The sequence below is a fragment of the Nicotiana tabacum genome, chromosome 13, assembly GCF_000715075.1.
Source record: "Nicotiana tabacum cultivar K326 chromosome 13, ASM71507v2, whole genome shotgun sequence".
In the NCBI taxonomy this organism is placed as follows: Eukaryota; Viridiplantae; Streptophyta; class Magnoliopsida; order Solanales; family Solanaceae; genus Nicotiana; species Nicotiana tabacum.
Genome location: NC_134092.1, coordinates 92,415,303 through 92,437,576, shown reverse-complemented (window position 1 = coordinate 92,437,576; position 22,274 = coordinate 92,415,303).

Sequence of the window (22,274 nt, the reverse complement as noted above, 5' to 3'; positions counted from 1 at the left end):
ACAAATGAGCCCCCAAATCAACTCTAATAATCCATAGATAGATAAATAACCTCCAAAAGTCCACAATGACCTAACCATAAAACTTACCATTAGCTATCTAACTTTGGTCATACCTTCACAGTTTGCAACCAAGGAACAATTTTCCTCTGAGACTCCCAATCTCCAGACCATAAGAATACAAAAGAATCACCATACCCGATCCCATATCCACCACTCAAATGACTAACTCCTCTCTCATACCCGATTATTCCACGAGAAATAATCCCATAATTCTTTCGTGCCACAAAACAAAATCTGAACACTAGCAGTCGACCAACCAGACAAGTACCGCCATACCAATAAAGCATCTATAAGCTAAAACACAACGCGCCTTCTGAAATGAGCGCCCTTCCCAGGTAATACCAAGTGGTACTAGCATCTAAACATTTGGAACCGTCCATGCTATTTAAGAATTTTCGACCTTCCCTTCAAAAATGAATTGCAGCCTTGTACATGCAAATCTCAATCCCACATGACGCATCGCATCCATCATGCCATCATATGAAAACACGAGAACCCCATTATCAACTCTAAGTCACAAGCAGGATACATACTCAATCAGCTAAAAACCATCCACTTGATCCCACCTAGGAGAAAAATGAAACACCTAACAAACTCCCTATGCCTATAGAAAATATCCATCTCAAACCGTGGTAACAATCATCGAGAACTCTTCAAATCCCATTAGCACCAGACCGAGCCATCAGAACTGAATCTCTCTAGCTCAACCAAGTCACGCAGATCGCCAAGCCTAAGAGTATTGCCACAGAACACCGGTAAAGCCTCACCACACCATAAGAACCAAAAGAACCGATCATACCATTACCATACTTATCCAACCTACTATCAAGCTGTCTTATTTCCTCCAAGTTTCTTCTGAATTGCCTTCAAGTTAACACTTATCCTTGCCACAATACCACGATCCCCAACCAAGGATCACCACAAGAGGAGACCCAATCTGTAGAGACCTTATGTGAATCTAAAGTCATCTCCTTAATCTCTCTGATACTGAAATATATAATCCATAATGAAACAGAAATACTACGAGACTCGACATTATCCAATGAAAATTTCGTATTCTAGCCATATACAAATCCAAAAAATTCTCAATTGCCGCATATAAATCATGAAGCCATTAGAACCTCTCGAGAGACATCCACTCTGCTCAAATCTCAAATGCACCACCCAAACGAGTTGAATGACCTATGCTCCATTAGCACACCAACACCCAAAGAAGTAATCCACACCTCTAAGAAACCGAGTGAATCCCTTTTTTTAAATACATTACATCCATCATGAATAACAAACCCAAACCATTCCAAGACTTCCATATATCTATAATGTGTAATACATCATGCATCCAGAAATTTCCTTGCTTAAGTCATCCTCATGCCTACCTCTGCAAGTCATAACCGATTCACAAGTATGCCTTAAACTGAAACCATTATAACACATAACCATGCAATCAACTCGTCGATAGCAGACTCCCCCACTTGGCTCAAAGCCATAGAACAAAATACTCAATAACTCACAATACCCATACTCTATTACTACCATAATCCCGCACTGAAATTCAACTAAATCCTTCATAAGATCACGTAACACAAACCATAAAATACCTCAAATCACATGCTAAGCTCGCATTTATCCTCGTGACAGCCAGGTCAACTTTCTTAACTGACCCAAACTCAAATCGCAATACATATAACCCATTGATAGAAAGAAACTCTCCACACAATCATCATAAGGATCACACATCCGTAGATTACCCCGCAAGTGATAAACCATCTGCGTAGCCCCAAACTGATATCTCTCTATGCCTTTTCACGGCTAAAACTACTACGCAATCACTTAATATTCCTGAGTCTGAACTCGTCAACAAGACATGAGAATCTATTTCGTTCCACGAATGAAATAACATGAAAGAATCCCTCAAACCCCTATAACCCAAGATTGTATAACACATCCATAGAAATCGAGCATCCAATAGTCCTTTTCACATCTCAAGAAAACTCTTCTCGTAAAATCAAACACATCTGAACACTTCCTCATGGTCACATGATACACATCATATATCTATCCAACCACTCACCGAGCCATAAATCCTACTTCTAGGGACACTACCAGGCGTATGTGTCCAAAATCACATACTCACACAACCGAAACCACTAAGCCCAAACTGCAGCCTGAACTAAACTCAAGTTCTCTAGACTGCCCCATCACCAAAACACAAAAAACACATCTTACACTTCATCCATGGAATTACAAGCCATTGATGCACAACTGATACCGAGCGCTCACATATGCATACGGGTGAGTGGAAGGAATTCAAAGAGATACGCTTCAAGCTGAATCAATGCCACACGATGAGGAAAGAAAGATGGAAAGTTTATCCTAGATGCCCTGTAGCCTCTTGAAGATAGGTATGGACGTCATCATACTGATCCTCAAGACTATACTAGACATTTGCTCATGACTCGTAGAACCTATGAACCTAAAGCTCTGATAAGAACTTGTCCCGACCCAAATATCTAACTAGTCGTGGTGGCACCTAACCCAACCCGCTAGGTAAGCCAATTAACAATAATCCAATTCAAAATGATATTTACTGAGAAGATAAATGATGAAATAACTGAACTTTTATACAATAACCTAAGGACTGGTAGCACAAATCATGAGTTTCTAAGACTTAGAGTTTACAAATTTGGTATGAAATAAATACATTATCTATTCGAGTTATACATAAACAGATTTATAAATCTAAAGATACCAAGAACAAGAGGCAGCTATAACCAGAATGCAAGTACATCTTTAATGCCAACTCCTGCCATGCACAGCAACATCAGCTCCAAAATCTGCATGCAAGGTGCAAAAGTGTAGTATGAGTACAATCGACCCCATGTACTCAATAAGTATCCTAACTAACCTCGATGAGGTAAAAGAAGCAAGAACTATAAATGATACTCGTTATCACCTATACAATTCATAATTTCAACAAGTATAGAATAGATATATGATCAAATTAGGAAATCTTAGGTAATACCACCTTGGTGCTCACAATTCTTTGTTTTAACGTATTTTGTTCAGTCAATAATCCAGCATATAAGGAAGATATGCAAGTAAATAAGGTAAATAGTCAAGGAAATTGTAAGTAAAGATGAAATACAATAACTACATATTTGTCCGTTACGGCGCGCAACCCGATCCAAATAACAATAAGCCAATAAGGCCTGTTACGGTGCACAACCTGATCCAATAACAGTAACTAGCTCTCCTAGAGCTCACATCAACAAGAAACCCATCAGTTTCTCACAATCCGCGTGTACACCATTAAGAGAGAGAAATGACAGGGTGACCCTAGGGGGATGGATCACGTGCTGCATGGACAACTCACATGCTAATAATATTACCCAGACGGATAACTCACGTGCTCCACGGATAACTCACGCATTGCACGGATAACTCACGTGCTATAATATAAATATCTAGATCCGCACGGACAATTCACGTGCTAATAATATCAATCTGCATGGACACGTCATGTGTTGTACGGATAACTCACGTACTAATATCAATATCCGTCAGGCGTGGTCATAGTCTCAACATCACAATCCCCCAACGTAGTCACAGGCATCCGGTCCAAATCATATCATAGAGAAGCAAATATACAAGAATACATGTATGTGATTAACGAATATCAGATTTCATGCTCCTAGACCGGTATAAGTGACATGCTAAAGTGAATGCATGTTCAAAGTGTGCTATCATAGCTTAAATCGGTAATTTCATCACAGAATTAACAATTTCCTAAGTTTATTCAGGGAATTAGCTTCTTCTTAACCTCAAATATGGTTCAAATAGTTCACAACAATGTTACGAATATGAGAAACATCATATCTTAGAGCTTAATAGTCAATTCTAGGCATATCATATCCTAAGAACTACCCCGAGCATGGATAAATATCTCTGTGCTCGCACATGGACTCAAACCCCACACATATGCGCACATATAGCTATCACAAATAATTCAGGCAACTAGTGCCTCAACTAAGTTTAGATAAAATACTTATCTCAAACAAGCCAAAACAATTACCAAACAAGCCAAAACACTCTCTAAAAATGTTATCACGCGCGTATCAACCTTCGAACGGCTCGAAACTAACCAAAAGAAACTCAAAAACATCAAATAATGCCTAAGGAAATAATTTTAAATGATAAAGGTCGAATCTTTACACATTTACTCAAAGTCAACCAAAACATAAAACCCAGGACCGTACCTCGAAACCTGAAAAAACTCAAAAAATTCAACTACCCATTCAATTACGAGTCCAACCATAGTAATTTCACTCAAATGCGACTTCAAATCGAAGATCAAAACTCAAATATTCACTTTAGAAAGGTTTAGACAAAACTCCCAATTTCTCTTTAAGATTCATAATCCAAATGCCAAAATCGAAGATAGATTCATAAAAAATAATCAAAACCGAGTAGAAAATACTTACCCCAATCCATGTGGTGAAAATACTCTCCAAAATCGCCCAAATCCAAGCTCCCCAACTCAAAATATGACCAAATGAACAACCCTAGGAATATATAGAACTGCCCAGCATTTCTGCATTTGCGGAAAACACACCGTACCTATGGCGTCGCTTGTGCGACCAAAAATTACGCTTATGTGAAAATACCTTGACCCAGCACTCGTCGCATCTGTGATAGCAAATCCGATTTTGCGATCGCGCTTCTATGATCAAGGACTGCACCTGTGATTGCGTAGATGCACTCAGCTCCCCGTACATGTGGCTTCTCGCCCTACAGTCCTAATTCGCTTCTGCGATGAAGATCCCGCATCTGCGGACTCAATTCTGCGACCAGCTTCCGCAGATGCGGCTACACCAGCACCAGAAATTTCTTCAGCTATGCTGCATGAGGCAAAATTATCTGAACCTTGCCCGAAACTCACCCGAGCTCCTCGGGACCCCGTCTGAACATACCAATAAGTTCCAAAATATAACACGGACCTACTCGTATCCTCAAATTACTCATAACAACATCAAAACCATGAATCACACCTCAAATCAAACTTAATAAACTTTTAAACTTTTAACCTCCAAAACTCGTACCGAATCATTTCAAATCAACTCGGAATGACTTTAAATTTTGCACACAAGTCCCAAATGACATAACAAAGTTATTCCATTTCTCAGAACCACAATCCGAATCCGATATCATTAAAGTCAATTCTTGGTTAAACTTTTAAACATTTCAAACCTTCAAATTGCAAACTTTCACCAATTAGTGTCGAAACCTTCTAGAAACATCCAAATGCAAATCTGAGCATCTGCCTAAGTTCAAAATAATCATCCAAACCTAACGGAACCATCAAAACTCCGATCCGGGGTCAAATACTCAAAAGTCAAACTTGGTCAAATCTTCCCACTTAATGCTTCCTAGTCGAGAATTATTCTTCCAAATTAATACCGAATAAAACAAAAACTAACACTGATGATTCACACAAGTTATAATTCATTATATGAAGTTACTCAAGACTTCAAACAGATGAACTGAATGAGACTGCTCAAAACGACCGATTGGGTCGTTACAGTAAGTCTTTTGTCTAATCTTGTGAGGGAAAACTACCATGTAGGTACTGTATTTGTTACGTGCTACTTGTTATGGGAGTTACATATGTACGAGATGACGAGAGTATGTATGTATCTAAAATCATGCTTATGTCCGGGTAGACTTAAGACTTTATCATGCGATATTTGTATTACCTGAACTCAACTTGTTAGTTTAATTACCAAAAACTTGTTAATGTAATTTGATTAGGGATCATGTTAGTACGAACTTCATTACCTTGAGATGTTTGGCGGGATATTTGATGGTTGGTAACAGTTATGCTTACTTTATATTCATGTTCTTGTGTTGCAAACACGTGGCTCACAATTCGATAAGTTTCTTCTCTTTCTGTGAATCGGGCCGAACATCTCGGCAATATATTTGAGATGCATCTATGGTTCACGCCAGTCGACTCTAGACAGTGTATACATTATTTTGGATTGGGCCGTACGACCTCGGCATAACTCGTGCATAATATCACTTGGAGTCCGAATAATAATGAGATTTCCCTTTTAGTTGAGACATGTCATTTATAATTGATATTGCCTATTTGTTTGAAATAGCACTTAATATTTCTTACCTGTTGAGATAGTTTTGATAAATGTATATTGTCATAATGTTGGAGGATTTTTGTTAGTTACAGTTCTTACCTCATAATTGTTGTTTTTATAATTTAATATATTTATTCATTGGACCACTAGTAAGTGTGTCGACCCCTCGTCACTACTTCTCTGGGGTTAGGTTAGATACTTACTGGGTACGCGTTGATTTACGTACTCATGATATACTTCTGCACTTATTGTGCATTTATACTTTTGGTAGTCATTTAGGTGCAAGGGCGCAACTATTGAGGGTGCTTTACGGTGAGTTGCATCCCATTATACGATTCGCAACACACAGAGTTTCCATCATATGCATTTATGTTATCCTATATATTTTGTATTCCAGACACATATTGTATTAGTATTGCACTTCTTAGTAGATGCTCATGCACTTGTGACACCGGGTTTTGGAATATTCTAGTATACGTTAATGGTTTTGCTTAATTATTATCAAAATATCGTATGTATCCATGCTTTTAATGCATTAATTTCTTTATTTAATAAAATTCATGATTTCAAAAGTAATAAAATTAATAAGTAAGTTGATAGTTCACCGTTGGCTTGCCTAATGACAACGTTGGGCGCCATCACGACCTATAACGGAAATTGGGTCGTGACAGATTCACTTCAACATGAGCACATACAGGTTTTAGAACCTGCCAAACCAACGTAAAAATGACTTCAAGGCAATATTTTCTTTGATGCAATAAGATACCCTCATTACTCCTTGCAAACTCAATCCCCAAAAAATACTTAAGTTCACATAAGTCCGTCATCTTGAAGTGATGATAAGTAACACGCTTAGCACAAATATTAGTTTTGTATTATCACATGTGATAAGAAGGTAATCGCCATAGACCAAAACTATTACAGTTTTCTCATCTTATTTTTTTGTGAATAATGAATAACTAAAATAGCTCTGCTGAAAACCAAAGTATTAAGAGCATTGGTTAGTTTGATGTTCCACTCCCTAGAGGCCCGTTTAAGGCCATAGAGTGACTTACGCAATCTACGTTCTAGTTGTACCTCTGAAAAACCAGAAACAGTCCCCATGGTGTTGGTCACTTCAGGCTGTATAAGGGCAAAACAAACAACTCCCCTAGTGTCACTTTCCACTAAATCAGAGATAAGTGACTTATCTCTTCTACCATCAGAGGCCAATATCTTGGATGTAGGATCATCTGTGTCCCACAAAGTTCAGCCATAGGAATCATAGGTTCTTTTCTAAACTATTGAAAAGTTTGGACATCTTCATGGAAGACCACATCCTTTCTTACAAAAAGAGTCATGTATTTAATATTATACAATTTATACCCCTTTTGTATAGAAGAATACCCAAAAAAAGTTGACTTCATAGCCCTGGATTCAAACTTATCACCTTTAACCAAGTTTGTGGCAAAACACAGACAATCTAAGACTCTCATGTGTGACAAATTTAGTTACCGATCATACAAGATTTCAAAGGGAGATTTATTGCCCAGAACTGTTGATGGAATTCTATTGATAATGTATATAGCTGCCTCCACACATTCACCCTAAAACTGCACAGGCAAATGACCTTGAAATCTAATAGCTCTTGCCATTTCTAGAATATGTATGTGCCTTATTTCCATCACCCCATTTTGTTATGAGTTGAATATGTAATCTCATATTCTACAAACTACTCACTGCAACTCTTATTGAAGAATTTTGCTCTATTATCTGATCTAAAATGCTTAATCACCTTATCAAACCGAGTTTTTAACATGACAATAAAATAATTGAGAAGTGTAATCACATCAAATTTAAGATGCATTAGAAAAAGTCCAAGTTTATCTAGAATGATCATCAATAATTGTGAGAATAAATCTCTTTCCGTTATGAGTTGAAACTCTATAGGGTCCCATACATTCATATGTAACTGATCAAAACAACTTGCTACCTTATTGCTACTAACCGGAAATAGAATCCTAGGTTGTCTGGTTAGTGGCCATATATCACAATGATTTATTTCAGAACTATTGCTATTAGTAAGAGAAGACATTTTTTTAGAACTGCAATTGGGACATGGCTCATCCTTCTATGTCAGAGCTTTGCTTCATCCCTTAGCACTGCCATAGACCTAACTATATCCTTCTTTCTGCCTTGTGAATGAAGCACATAAATCCCTTCTTCCTCTTTACCAATCCCATTCACCTTCTTAGTGAAGAGATCATGTAAAATAAATAAAAAGAAGACAACATAATAGTTTTAAAGCCTTTGTCAACTTAGAGGCAAACAAAAGGTTAAACCTAAATGTTGGCACACATAGCACATCTGAAATAGTATCACCTCCATATAACTGACAGCTCCCAACATGAGACACCTTAGCTGAGTCTCTAGTAGGTAATTGAATATTTCCTGCATTTCCTACTAATGTGTTATCATGCAAAATTTCATGATCACCAACCATGTGATTGGTTTCCACAATGTCCACTATCCATGTCTTACTAGGTTTATCGACATAAGAAACATTACTAGCCATGTGATAACTTGACGAAGATTCTAAAATTTGTGTATTGTTCACCATGCTAAGAATATTATATTGCTCAAGGGTAAACACTTGTACATTGTGACGCCTATGATGGAGGGTGGGCCGACGAGGGCATATCACTTAAAAAAGGACAAATTCGTGCGGGCCTAGGCCCTAAGCGGATAATACATGATATGGGCTTGGGTCGTGATAAATTTGGTATCATAGCAGGTCTGTCCTAGGGAGTCTGCAAAGCCATGTCTAGTAGAGTCTCATTTATGGGTGTGCTACGCGCCACGCTTATAATTAGGAGGCTACAAGGCATTTAGGATTGTTACATTCCTTTTATGTGCGATAGGACTGAGTCATAAGGAATGAAATTCTTAGCCCTAGCCTTTGTTTGTTTTATAGTCGGGAGATAACTTCTTTTGGAAAGACTACAGATGATCCGAAGGCTAAGAGGATAATGGGAATCGAAGTGAGTTACCCCATGGAGGAGGATCCATCTGCGATTATGCCCTTTATCGAGATAAATCCGTCTGAGATTCGAGATGAGTCATCGCTCTGGGTGTCTCCGAACCCGATGGTATTGAGCCAAGAAGAGCTCCAGTATCACCAGTTCCACCTGTAGTCCCAGATGAATAGGAGGTAAAGAAGGCAGTGCATAACACAATTGATTGATTCTCGAACCCCATACCGTGACAGAGCACTAGGGGATGTGGGGTCCACAGAGCGATTAAGAAGTCCGCAATCTTGGAATCAATTAATCATGACTCACCAACATCTACAGGACGTGACACAGACGAGGATAGTGGCCTGACCAAGAGGGTCAGGATGGTGGATACTTTCATAGGATCCTCGAGCAACAACATGCCGCAGGTGGAGAGCAATAGGCTCGACAATTTCCCCAGCCTATGCCAGAGAGTGTGCTAGATCAGGGCTCTCGGGTAGGGCCATGTCAAGGTTCATATGTATCGGGATCCCAGAACCAGGATGATGTAGTTCAAGTGAGGCCAGGCTGTAGTCAGTGCGGACAAGAACATATCAGGCCTTATCGTATAAGTGATGGGAGTTGCTTCTGGTGCGGAAGTCAGTGCAAGCAGGTTCGTAGATGTCCTAAGCTAGATCGAAGGAATTAGGGTAGGGGAAGGAGAGCCCCAGGTGCTGGTACAACGAGAGGGGAACGATGACGACAGGTATACTTACTATAAGGGGAAAGAAGTAATTTCGCTACACCTAAAGATACAACAAGGGTTACTAATCAAAGAAAAGAAAAATACGGCTGCTAAGAAATTATCACGACCCAAAATCCCAATCCGTCATGATGGTGCCTAACATACTTGCTAGGCAAGCTGGACATAACAATAAAGAACCAAAATAACAGAATTTATAGAAATAACATAATCCTGAAATCTCAATATACCAAAATATCGCTAATACATGATAAATCCTCCAAAGCTTGGTAAATACGGAGTCATGAGCTCTACAATTGAATACACATCTGAAAGCTAAATAACAATATTGTCTGAACTAAAAATAACAGTACATAAGGAAAAGAGACGCCAAGATTGCAGGTGAAAATGCAGCTCTACCTCGTCTCTCGATACTCAACTCGACAAGCAACTCCGCTACTAATAACTAGTCCCAACATCAGCATCTGCACAATTAAGTACAGAGTGTAGCATGAGTACAACCGACCCAATGTACTCAGCAAGTATCATAACTAACCTCGGCAAGGTAAAAGAAGCAAGAATTATAAATGATACTCGCTATAGCCTGTACAGTTTCATCAATTTAACAAGTACATAACAACAATGTGATCAAGTCATAAAGCACAGGAAGAACCCTCTATGTGTGTGTGCAATTACTCAAGCTCTCTGTCCAGTCAATGATACAACATATAAAGGTTATATGGAAATAAATCAGGTAATTAACCATGGAAATTGCAAGTAAATATGAAATGTAAAATCCAAAACAAACACTAGCCAGATTTTTCTCAATAATTCCATATTCATATCAAACCACTGATCAGTTTCCTCAAATCCGCGTGTACACCATCAAGAGAAAAACATAAAAGGGTGACCCTAGGGGGGGTGAATCCATATCCACACGCAAACACGTCCAATTCAACATGCTACTAGCCCGACATGGTCACAGGCTCAATATCATAATCCGCCTGGTATGGTCACATGCATAACAGTAGAATCCGCCCGACGTGGTCTCATGCATAATAACATAATATGCCCGGCGTGGTCATGGGCATAACAATGCAATCTGCTTGGCGTGGTTACATGCATAACAACACAATCCACCCAGCGTGGTCATAGGCATCAAGTCCAAAAAATATCACACAGAAACAAATATACAAGAATACTTGTATATGATAAATGAATAGCAAATCTCATGCTTATAGACTAGTATAAATGACATGCTAAAATGTAGGCATGTGCAAAGTATGCTATCATAGCTCAAATCGGTAATTTCTTCACAGAAATAGCAATTATTAAGTTCATTTAGGGAATTAGCCTCTATGTGACCTCAAACATAGTTCAAATAGTTCACAACAAGGTTATAAATATGAGAAACATCATATCTTAAAGCTTAATAGTTAATTCTAGGCATATCATAGCCTAAGCACTAACCCGAGCATGAATAAATACCCTGGTGCTCGCACATGGTCTCAAACCCCACATGTATGCTCACCCATAGCACGCAACTATCGCAAATAATTCAGGCAACTAGTGCCTTAACCAAGTTTAAGTAAGATACTTATTTCAAGCAAGCCAAATCACTCCTCTAATAAGCCCTTCCCGCGCGTATCAAACTTTGGGCGGCTCGAATCTAGTCAGAATAACTTAATACCATCAATAATAGCCATAGGAAACAATTCCAAAAGATAAAGCCAAAGTTTTGAACCAAATATACAAAGTCAACCCCGGGCTCGCACCATGGAACCCGATAAAATTCACAAATTCCGAACACTCATTCAGTTACAAGTCCAACCATACTCATTTTATCCAATTATCGACCCTCATCACCATATCTCACTCTCCAATACCATGGTCTAAAATCCCCAAATTTTACTTCAAATTCACATAAACTAGGTGTAATACTCAATGGGTAATCAATATTTATCAACAAAAGTGATTAAACTTAACTTACCTCTTCAATTGTAGCAAGAACCCTCTCAAAAATCATCCTTAGCCAAGTTCCAAATCTCCCAAAATGAGAAAACACTTAAACCCTTCGAATATAAGAACCTGTCAGTGATCTCGCACCTGCGCTCCAAATGTCCGCTTCTGCGGTCAAAAACACGCATCTGCGGACTTCACTTAAACCCCGACCTACCGCTTCTGCGGGTCCGCGCCTGCGGAAAGCCTTCCGCATCTGTGGTTCTAGCTCTGCCAACCTTTCTCCGCTTCTGCGACCCTTTATCCGCATCTGCGAGATAGTAGATGCGGTCGCTCTTTCTCACCTGCGACCTTTACCAGCCACAACCAAACTCATATCTGCGATCCAAGGTCCGCACCTACGGACTTCTCATGAGGCAATAAGTAGGGAAACTGGGCTACAAAATATGAAATTACCGGCTGGGTCGTTACATAAATGTTCATACATATCCCCTACAGTTGGTTAAGAGGAGAACTTCAGATATATTTCTGAAAAGTAAATTAACCTAGACATTGATATGGTCCCCTATGATTGACTGAAGTTTGAGGTAAAATGGGGAGTTAATGATGTTATAGTAGAGGACGAACAATGTTTTTGAGGAAGGATCTCTTATCACTTACCTAACTTATTATGGTAAATGGGACATGTATGAGGACTCATGTGTAAACTCAAACAGAAATAGAAAGAATTGAAAGGGATACGTAATGAAGGAGGATTTTTAGAAAACAAGAGGATGATTAATAATGATTGTTCAGGATTAGTAAGACGTGGATAATTATTATGGACGTGTCAGAGGGAAGACGTACTCACAATGGTAACTGTAGATGATATGTCGGTGTATCCCAGTTCAAGAGAGAAACAAGTAAAGTGCCTACTAAGAATTCCATGAACATTGTTTAGATATAAGCAGATAAGTGTTTTCCCGATCGGATAGCGTTTAGTGGGAGTGTTTAAGCAAAGGCCGTAAAGAGTTGGCCTAAACCTACGGACTTGACAAGTTTTAAAGTTACAAGTAGAAGTCTCCATGAAAAGGTTTCCTTCCATTGCAGCTCCAATAGCGTAATGGACTTAGGAAATGATTAAGCGTATGCTTGTGAGTGGATGTTCCCGGATCAGGAGATAAACTTATTAGCATAACCTGAGGTTGCAAGTAATCAGGACGTGTGGTATTTTAAAGTGTTTTGAATGTCGGCTGACTTAAGTCACATATTAAAGTGGTACGACAAATGAGTGAGTATGTTCCGGATAATGGAAACACAGAAGAGAGTTGTCTTACTTCAAATTTTGGGATAAACAACAACTAGGTATCAACGGAAAGATAAGACGATATTACCTATGAATTAAGAAGGGAACCATGCCTCTATATATATAAAAGAAGTTGAGGCTGCGGTAAGGAAGTCGGGTTGAGTTGCCGAAAGACTATGACATCAATACCCTATATCACCAGAGAAAGGAGTGTTGTAAGAAATTTGTCGTGGTATGGGGAGTTCAAGTTTCTAGTAATGTGATGCAGGCTAACTATTATGCGGCGCCTTCCTGAAGTTCCTTGGAAGGGCGACGTAAGGCTAAGCAACCGATGTCAGTGAGGTTGTTATGCGCCAACTGAGGTCCCCTCCGTACGCTAGACTAGATTATCAGTGCCGTACGGGAAAATCAATGTCGTGAGCAATTGAGCAGCAAAAAATAAGCAACTGATGATGAAAGCTGATGATTGTATTGATGATGATGAAAGTTATTACAAGATGCAATTCGGTGTCGGGGGGGAGAGACATCAGTACAGAGAATTGTTTGAATGCTTGAATGTTTGAATGCTTTGGTCCCCTTAATAATGCTTAAAAAAAATAAACCAAAGTGTTGACCTAAGAAAGTTGTAGAAGCACACTGAAAATGAATGAAGTAAAACAACTCTATAATTACAATGAAAAGGACTTAGTCTTCTACAAGGTGGAAGCAAGTCCGATGGCAACAACTTTGTCTTGAGCATCAGGGTCTGCGCGCGCATTGCTGTTGGCGCACGCGACACTATTTGGATCTGCCAGCGGCTGGGCGTTGGTGCTTGGCATTGGGTCTGCGCGCGGGGCACTGTCTGTGCGTGCGGCGCTGTTGGCAACATAATGGTTTGTGTGCGCGACATTGTCGGTGCGCGCGGCACTGATGGCATTCGCCAGCCACTGGGCGCTGGCACTGATTATCGGTGGGGCGACAGAGGCGCATGCGCGCTTGTCACTTGGCGCTGCCGAGACCACGGGGCCGACCGTGGCGCTAGGCGTTGGGAGGCTTGCCGGTACGCCACTGGACGCGTCCAAGGAGTCATGGGTCGATGATGGAAAGCAGCCCATGACTAACGTGCCAGTAATCTTTGTGGATATGATGAACAAGGGTGTCTTGAGAAGTTAAGTGTTACATGAAATGCGTGTAATCGATCGGTCAACGTGATACACAGTTGTAGAATAGAGGCGAAGAATGTGACCAATAAGGCACTATGACGGTAATACTTACACATATATACTACGAGATTGTTACGGGGATCCAAGTACGACTGATTAGAGGTAAGAAAAGGATAAGCAACGATATGGGATTTTAAGACTTCGCGGGCCCTAATGGGGGTAGTAAACTGTTTGAACATGAATCTGTAGTTTAGTATACATTTAATGATGAATTATTTTTATGGGAAGCTTTATGCACACCAATGATGTAAATAAACGATATCATGGGGATCTTAACAATTAATTGATATTCAGATTAAGTTAGTGAACCCCAAGAACGAGGGTGTCGTTTTGCGGAATCACTTCTTGTGGTCAAAGTAGAGAAATGACAATATAAAGATCTTACGATGGTGTGGAACAAAGAAGGAAGATAACAGGAATGGTTATACCTTTTGAACTTGATTCAAATGATGCCCTAAGTTGGGTTATGAGATAAAAGTATAATCATGGTTTATTAATTATACTGTTTAGTTATCTAAGTTCAACGAAAATGTACTACGAGGTGCAAACAACGTATTAGTATGATCATACGAAGAAGAAATGACAGAGCCAAATCACCCTCAGTACAGTGGTGGGGAAAACCTCAGCGAGGGCGCTGAGTCCCGGGGTGAATGTGATGCCCATGACGGAGTGCAGGCCGACGAGGGTGGGTCAAGCAGGACTGGCAAACTTCTAGGTTGGTAAACTTCTGAAGAAGGGGGCACATGTCACCTTAGGTGAATCCCGTATCATATTTGGAGAAAAAATTGAAAAGCTATATAAGGCATAAGTTAAGTTCATATGCTACGTACGCTTTTGGGGCTCGAAGTGGCGTAGCCTAAAAAAGGATAAATCTGTGTGAGCCTAGGCTAAAAGCGAACAATACGTGCCATGGACTTGAGTCATAACATACCTGGACAAAGTTTTTTGCCTAAAACTTGGTTGTTTAGACAAATATCCATCTAATAAATTCTGAGGAACCTTATATGAAAAACTGCTAGCGATGTTTTCCTTCTTCTTTGATTTAAAATCTGTCGGATACCCAATTAACTTGTAGCAATTTCTTTTCAAATGGCCCTTCATATTACATTTTTCACACTTCATCAATTTGTAGCACCGTTCTCTGGTATGTCCCTTCATGTTTCAGTAGTCACACTCCAGATTATACTTTTCCTCTATTTTGTCCCATTTTTAACGTAAACATAGTTGTGCATTCTAGAGACTCAGAACATAAGAGTTACTTCCAGTGAGAATTTTCTTGCTCTCAACCAGAAATATTATGGCATAGGCTTAATTCACTGTGGGGATATTAGATTTCATGAGGATTTGGATGTGTGCTTGACTATACCCACTATTGAGGCCTATCAATAACTGCCACAATCGATGATATTGTTACCGTTCGACAAAAGTTTTTGACTTATCTCAACAAATAGATGATGGCATCAATAAGTTATACTCACCCCAAAGGTCTTTTAACTTAGAGTAATACACCGAGACAGAGGAGCTACCTTGAGTCAAAGTAAAAATCTCTCTGTGTAGATAGTATATTTGCGAAGCATTTACCTTATCAAAGTTCTCTCGTAGATCAGACCAGATTTCATGTGCATTTGAGCGAAATAGAATTTCATTCAAGAAATCACGACTTACATTGTGCGTAATTGAGGACTTGACAATAGCATTGCATCGGTCCTATAGGTTCGCATACTTCTCTTCATAAGTATCACGAGTTATCGAACCGTCAATGAACCCTAACTTGATGCGAGTCAGCAGAGAAACTTTCATGACCTGGCTCCACAATATATAGGTTTCCATTCTAATCAGCTAAAAATGAAGAGCTAATGCACCAGGATTATCAGAAGCATGCAAGTAAAGAGGATGATTGTGATCCTCGATCGGTAGCTTCATCAACTGTCATTGAAAACTTAGGGGTTCCAAAATAAATACAACTCAAAAAAATAGTAATAGAATGTCGATCTCATTTCAACAAATCGACCGTGAAAATCCGAGACTCAGTCAATCATCTGCTCTGATACCATGTCAATTTAGTGAAAGTAATTAACATAAGCTCAAATTCAAAGAATGCAGATTAATTCTGGGATAAGAAAATAGAGAAAAACTTTTCTATATTATTGAAGAGGAAAATGAATTGTACTATACAAAATATCTAATAATATCTATTTATGCTAAATCTCATCTAACTTAACTATAACTGCATGCCATCCAATTCTAATTAATCTAACTACAATTATATTGAATGACTAACTACTTAATTCACAACTAAACTAACGGACTAACCACTAACCAACTAACTAACCTGGATCAGTACATTCCTTAATAAAACTCACTTCATATTCAAAATTCAAGGCTCACTTCTTCAAACTTGCAAAAATGGTGATTTGCTAATGCTTCGAAGGTTTCCCAACAATACCCGTTTGATTGCTCACTTTCATATTTGAAATTCAAGACTCACTACTTCTTTAAACTTGCAATAATGGTGATTTGCCAATATTTCAAACTTTTCCCACAACATCTAGTTGATTTAAACTCTCTTTTTATATTCGAAATTCAAGACTCACTTCTACAACTTGCAATAATAATGATTTTCCAATGCTTTCATGCTTTTTCAATAGCACCCACTTGATTTAAACTCTCTTTTTAAATTCGAAATTTAAAGAATCACTTCTTCAAGCTTTGCAACAATGGTAAATATTTTCAAACTTTTTAAACAACACCTACTTAATTTAAAGTCACTTTTTATATTTAAATTCAAGACACTTTCATAACACACTATAATACAATAACTAAGAATGAGTCATTGCCCTTCTCCGACCTTGACTACCCAACTTGAGATCGATAACTAATGTGTTTCACTTGTTGAACAATGTTCTATGGACAGTCTGTGACCCCTAAATGCCAAAGGCGTCCTTGGGTGATGTCTTAGTTTCTAACGGGTGGAAATGATGGGGTCGGACTAAAATTCTTTTTTCTTTTCTTTTGCCGTATTTTGATCAAATGGTTGAAGGGAGATAGTGCATCAAGTTATTTGCAAGGGCCAACTTGATTCTCTTCCCACGAGATCTTAGATAAGAAGGAGGAAGAGGAGCAATTTCCTCTTAAGTTTACCTACATTGACTACTAATTAAATATTATAGATGAACTGGCTATAGGTTAAATAGGAGCGTCCAAGTATGATTCCCTTTGAAAATTTTACTTTAATTAATTAAGATAAGGATTTTTATCTTTTTTATGTTGCGTAAGAGTCTAATTATTTCTATTTAAGTCTTTTAATTTCTTTTCCTTATATAATCCGAGAACTTTTCTTGCTAGATTTCAATCAGGTTCCAACTAATTGAGTAATTAGTAGTTGGTGGCTTGGTGCAACAAAGGATAGAAAGATTTAAATTTACATAATGTGAAAGGCTTCAATTAGTATTAATAAATTGTAAACGTTGATGGACGATGGTCACAAACAAATTACTGTAACAATATTTAATCTAGGTATTTATTTATTTTTTCCTTTTTTTTGGTATAGGTGATTCGAGACTTTTTTAATGAAGTGTCAAGAATCTTTGTTAAACATTTGTGAACCAAGTAAATTGTTCGTGTTTCTATTATTGATTAGGATGATGACCAAACTAGTCTTTCTACTATGTTAACTTTCTATTTTGAAGCAATTACAACTTACAAATACATTTTATGTTGTCTTTAATTTTTAATACAAGAATTCTTAACATTAATTTTCTTACCATGAGATTTATATAGCATAACACATACCATAAATTCTAATTTTTAGTTATCGTCGATAGATTATTTCAAGAAAAATTGATTGTAAAATATTACTAATCCATGTAAAACTAGTCAATTTATGATGAACCTTCGGTATATTGAATTTGTTGGTTGTTCTCTTAAGCACATGTTATATTCTATACTGTATTTGATAAAAATAAAATGAGCAAGAAGTTAGAATTATCAGAACGCCATCCGCACGTGGTGCAGTACAGGGGCGGCCCAAGGGTCAAGCCACTAAAGCAAAGGCTTTAGGCCCCAAATTTTGAGGGCCCCAAATTTTTCTTTTATTTTTCTACTCGTATTTATATTGAAACCCCGTCTAATCTAAATCCGTACCCCGTAAGGCCTAGTAAACAGGATTTGTTTTAACCGCAGGACTCGAACCCAATATATTTAATTAAGGTATAAGTTGAATCAAATACATCTCACAACAATCTTTAGAGGTAGGGTCTAAATATATTGGGTATGTTAAAATAAAAAATAAAATATTTTATAAAAAGTCAAGATAACTTTTAATTTAGTAGTGATGTAACTGTTTGAGCAAAAAATGCAGAAAGAGAATCACTCCCCCTAAACCCTTGTCGCGAATATAAAACTTTTCATTATTTAAATTTTACGAGTGACATCATTAGTGAGGTATCTATATGAATTTAGTTCTATTATCTAAGATCAACAATATCTTAGGAGAGACTAAATTATTTATAAAAGAAACTATTAACAAATGATGTTAGGCCAAAATTCTATACTTTTAGCACATTACTCACCCTATATTTTGTTGGTTTAAGTAAGTTATTGTGCGACAATTGCGCTAAATTGTGTTCTTCTATGTGTAGGAACATCAGAATGAATCAGCGATGTTATGATAAATTTTTTTCCTTTTGAAAGGCCCCAAATTAAAATTTGGCTTTAGGCCACCAATCTTCTTGGGCCGCCCCTGGTGCAGTATAGGAAAATATTCTTGCGCCTTAATAATGGATAAGGTTAAAGAACATAGACGTCGATGATAAAGTAGATAATAAAATATAGGTAATGTAACGACCCGATCGGTCATTTTGAACTTTAGAATTTCGTTTGATGGTTTGAGATAACTTCGCATTATGCATTATGACTCGTGTGTATGGTTAGATTTTGATCTTCGAGAGGTTCAGAGTGAATTTGGAAGGGTAATTCTCAATTCGAAAGCTTTAAGTTGGAAGAGTTGACCAAGATTTGACTTTTGAGTAAACAATCTTGGATTCATATTTTGATGGTTCCAGTAGTTTGTAAAGTAATTTTAAACTTAGGCATATGTCTGAATTTGGATTTGGATATTTTTAGATAGTTTTGGTTCTAATTGTCGAAAGTTGGCAATTTGAAGAATTGAAGAGTTCACAAGTTTGATCGAGAGTTGAATTTGAGGCTATTGTATTCAGATTGTTTTTACGGGAGTTAAAATATTTTGGTTATGTTATTTGGGACTTGTGTGCAAAATTTGAGGTCATTCCGAGTTGGTTAGACATGGTTCGACATGAGATTGGAAGTCAAAAGTTTGGTTAGTTCATTAAGTTTGGATTGAGGTGCAATTTGTAGTTTTGATGTTATTTTGTGTATTTGATATCTCGAGCAGGTCCATATTATGTTTTGAGACTTATTGGTATGGTTGGATGGGGTCCCATGGGTTCAGATGTGTTTCAGATTGATTTCGGACCATTTCGGAGTTGCATGAGTGCTAGTTCTGGTGTGCCGCATCTGCGAAGGATTGGTCGTAGATACGAAGTCGCACCTGCATGTTTAGTGTTCGTAGATGTGAAGTTGGTGAGGCTTGAGTTTGGACGTTTCTACGGAAGTAAGGTCGCAGATGCAGAGTCGCACATGCGGATGGAGGTGCGTAACTGCGAAATTGGGTTGGACTGAGGATTTTGTGCTTATACGCTTGAAGAGCTGCACATGCGGTGTCGCAGATGCTATTTTAGGGCCGCAAATGTGATGAAGGCATGTGTTAATGGAACTAGCAGAAGCAAGAAGAGCAATCACAAAACCGAGCTCGCATAGGCAAGTTGGGGTCCGTAGAAGCGTGAATGCTTAATAGCATATTATATTCGAGATTTTGCTTCATTTTATCATGTTTTGAGATTGGAAGCTCATATTGGGATGATATTTAACGCGATTTTCACCCATGTGGATTGGTGTAAGTGTTCTTCACTCGGATTTGATTAATATTGATGATTCTATCTCCGATTTTGACATTTGATTTATTAATCGAAGGAAGAAAATTTGAGTTTTTGTCTACACTTTATGTCACGACCCAACTGGAGGGTCATGACTAGCACCCGGGCCATACTTGCCGAGCACCAACGTACATTTTATCTAACCTTTCTTATTATCTTTAAGGGCCGACAAGATCAATATAAATAGTAGACATGGATCATGAACATCCAACAATGAAAGATAATGTCATGAACATACATAACATGGGACGACAAGACTGTCAAGAAACTATATATAAGGTACGAGCTATCATGATGCCATGAAAGACTATACAACAAAAATCAGCCGAAAAGGCATTCTAAACTATACATAAGTCGACACCTGTCTATGAGCCTCTAAAAGAACATAAGTGCTACAACATTGCCGGAACAGGGCCCCGACATACCCATAAGGTCTATAACAAAAATGCATACCAAGACCACGGCAAGTCCGGAGAAGGGATCTCGCCAATAACCGCTGAACTGGACAGCCTACTGTGGTGGGGGAGCTACGTCTACCTGTCTATCAGGACCTGCAGCACGACATGCAGCGTCCACAAATAAAAAGGACGTCAGTACGAATAAAGTACTGAGTATGTGAGGCAAGAAAGCATAAGTAAGAACAGTAATGTAAACATGGATAGAGAATATACAACCTGTGACATCTGGGTACCTCTGAGGGCTACTGACATGAAATACATGATACATACATATATATATACATAAACTTTTAAAACATACGCCTTTGTGGGCATCACCATCATCATATCGTACCCGGCCATAATAGGCTCGGTAAAACGTACCCGGCCATCATAGGGCTCGGTAGAATCGTACCCGGCCACGTGGAGCTCAGTAAAACCCAACTGATCAGTGGTTGCACAATAGGTGCCATACCCGGCCAACTATAGCGCGGCTCGGTAGAGTAAAATAGATACATATATATGATGCATGCTGGACTCATTGGAATCACATTTTGAACCTTTCGGAGTGACGTAAGGTCGGTATCCTTCGTACACGTTATTAGGATTAACTCTTCATCAAGAAACTTATAAGAATCAGGAACTACCAACAACATTGATAATATAAGAATAAGAGAAGTAACATCAATACCAATCGTTTCATAAGAAGGGCAGCAATGTAAGTACTGCTAGCTTCTAAGAGTAGAGTATCTTTGGGAGCTCGTTCATTACATTATGTACAATCGGAGTCGTGAAAAAGAATGAAGGGGATAGCCTCACATACCTTGTATATACTGCCCAACCTCAAGCTATGCAAATATCACGACTCTTTAGTCTACAATAAGACAAATGACACTATCATTATCGTTTAAGCGTCGTAACTATTATGTATCGACCACAACCTATTTTACGATGAAACGGACAGCACCTCCCCTATTTATATGACTTCCCACAAGTCAATACAATCACCAAACAGCCCAAACAACATCATTAATAATCATATTGAGCCTCCAAAACAGTCCACCAACCAACAACATTACTACCAAGCTTTTCGATATATATTTCACAAGTTCTAGCTTCAACGACTTAGCTGCAACTTGGATAATCTTAAATATATATAGAGTAAGAGGTTCCTTACCTTTAAACAGAAAGAACAACTCCAATTTGACCTTAATTTTCTACGAAATATCCCTTCAATTCTGCCACAAGAACAAGGAAGCGAAACTAGCAATTAATTCGGGTTTTTCGGCACTAGAATTACTTTAGAAGACTTGAAATCACCTAGGGTTGATATTAAAAACTTGAAGGTGTATTTACAGGACATAAAACACTTAAAACAACCTCCCACACGAGCTGGAACAACACAAAAATCAGCAACAACAAGAAGAACAAGAAACTTACTAGCGCCACGGGAT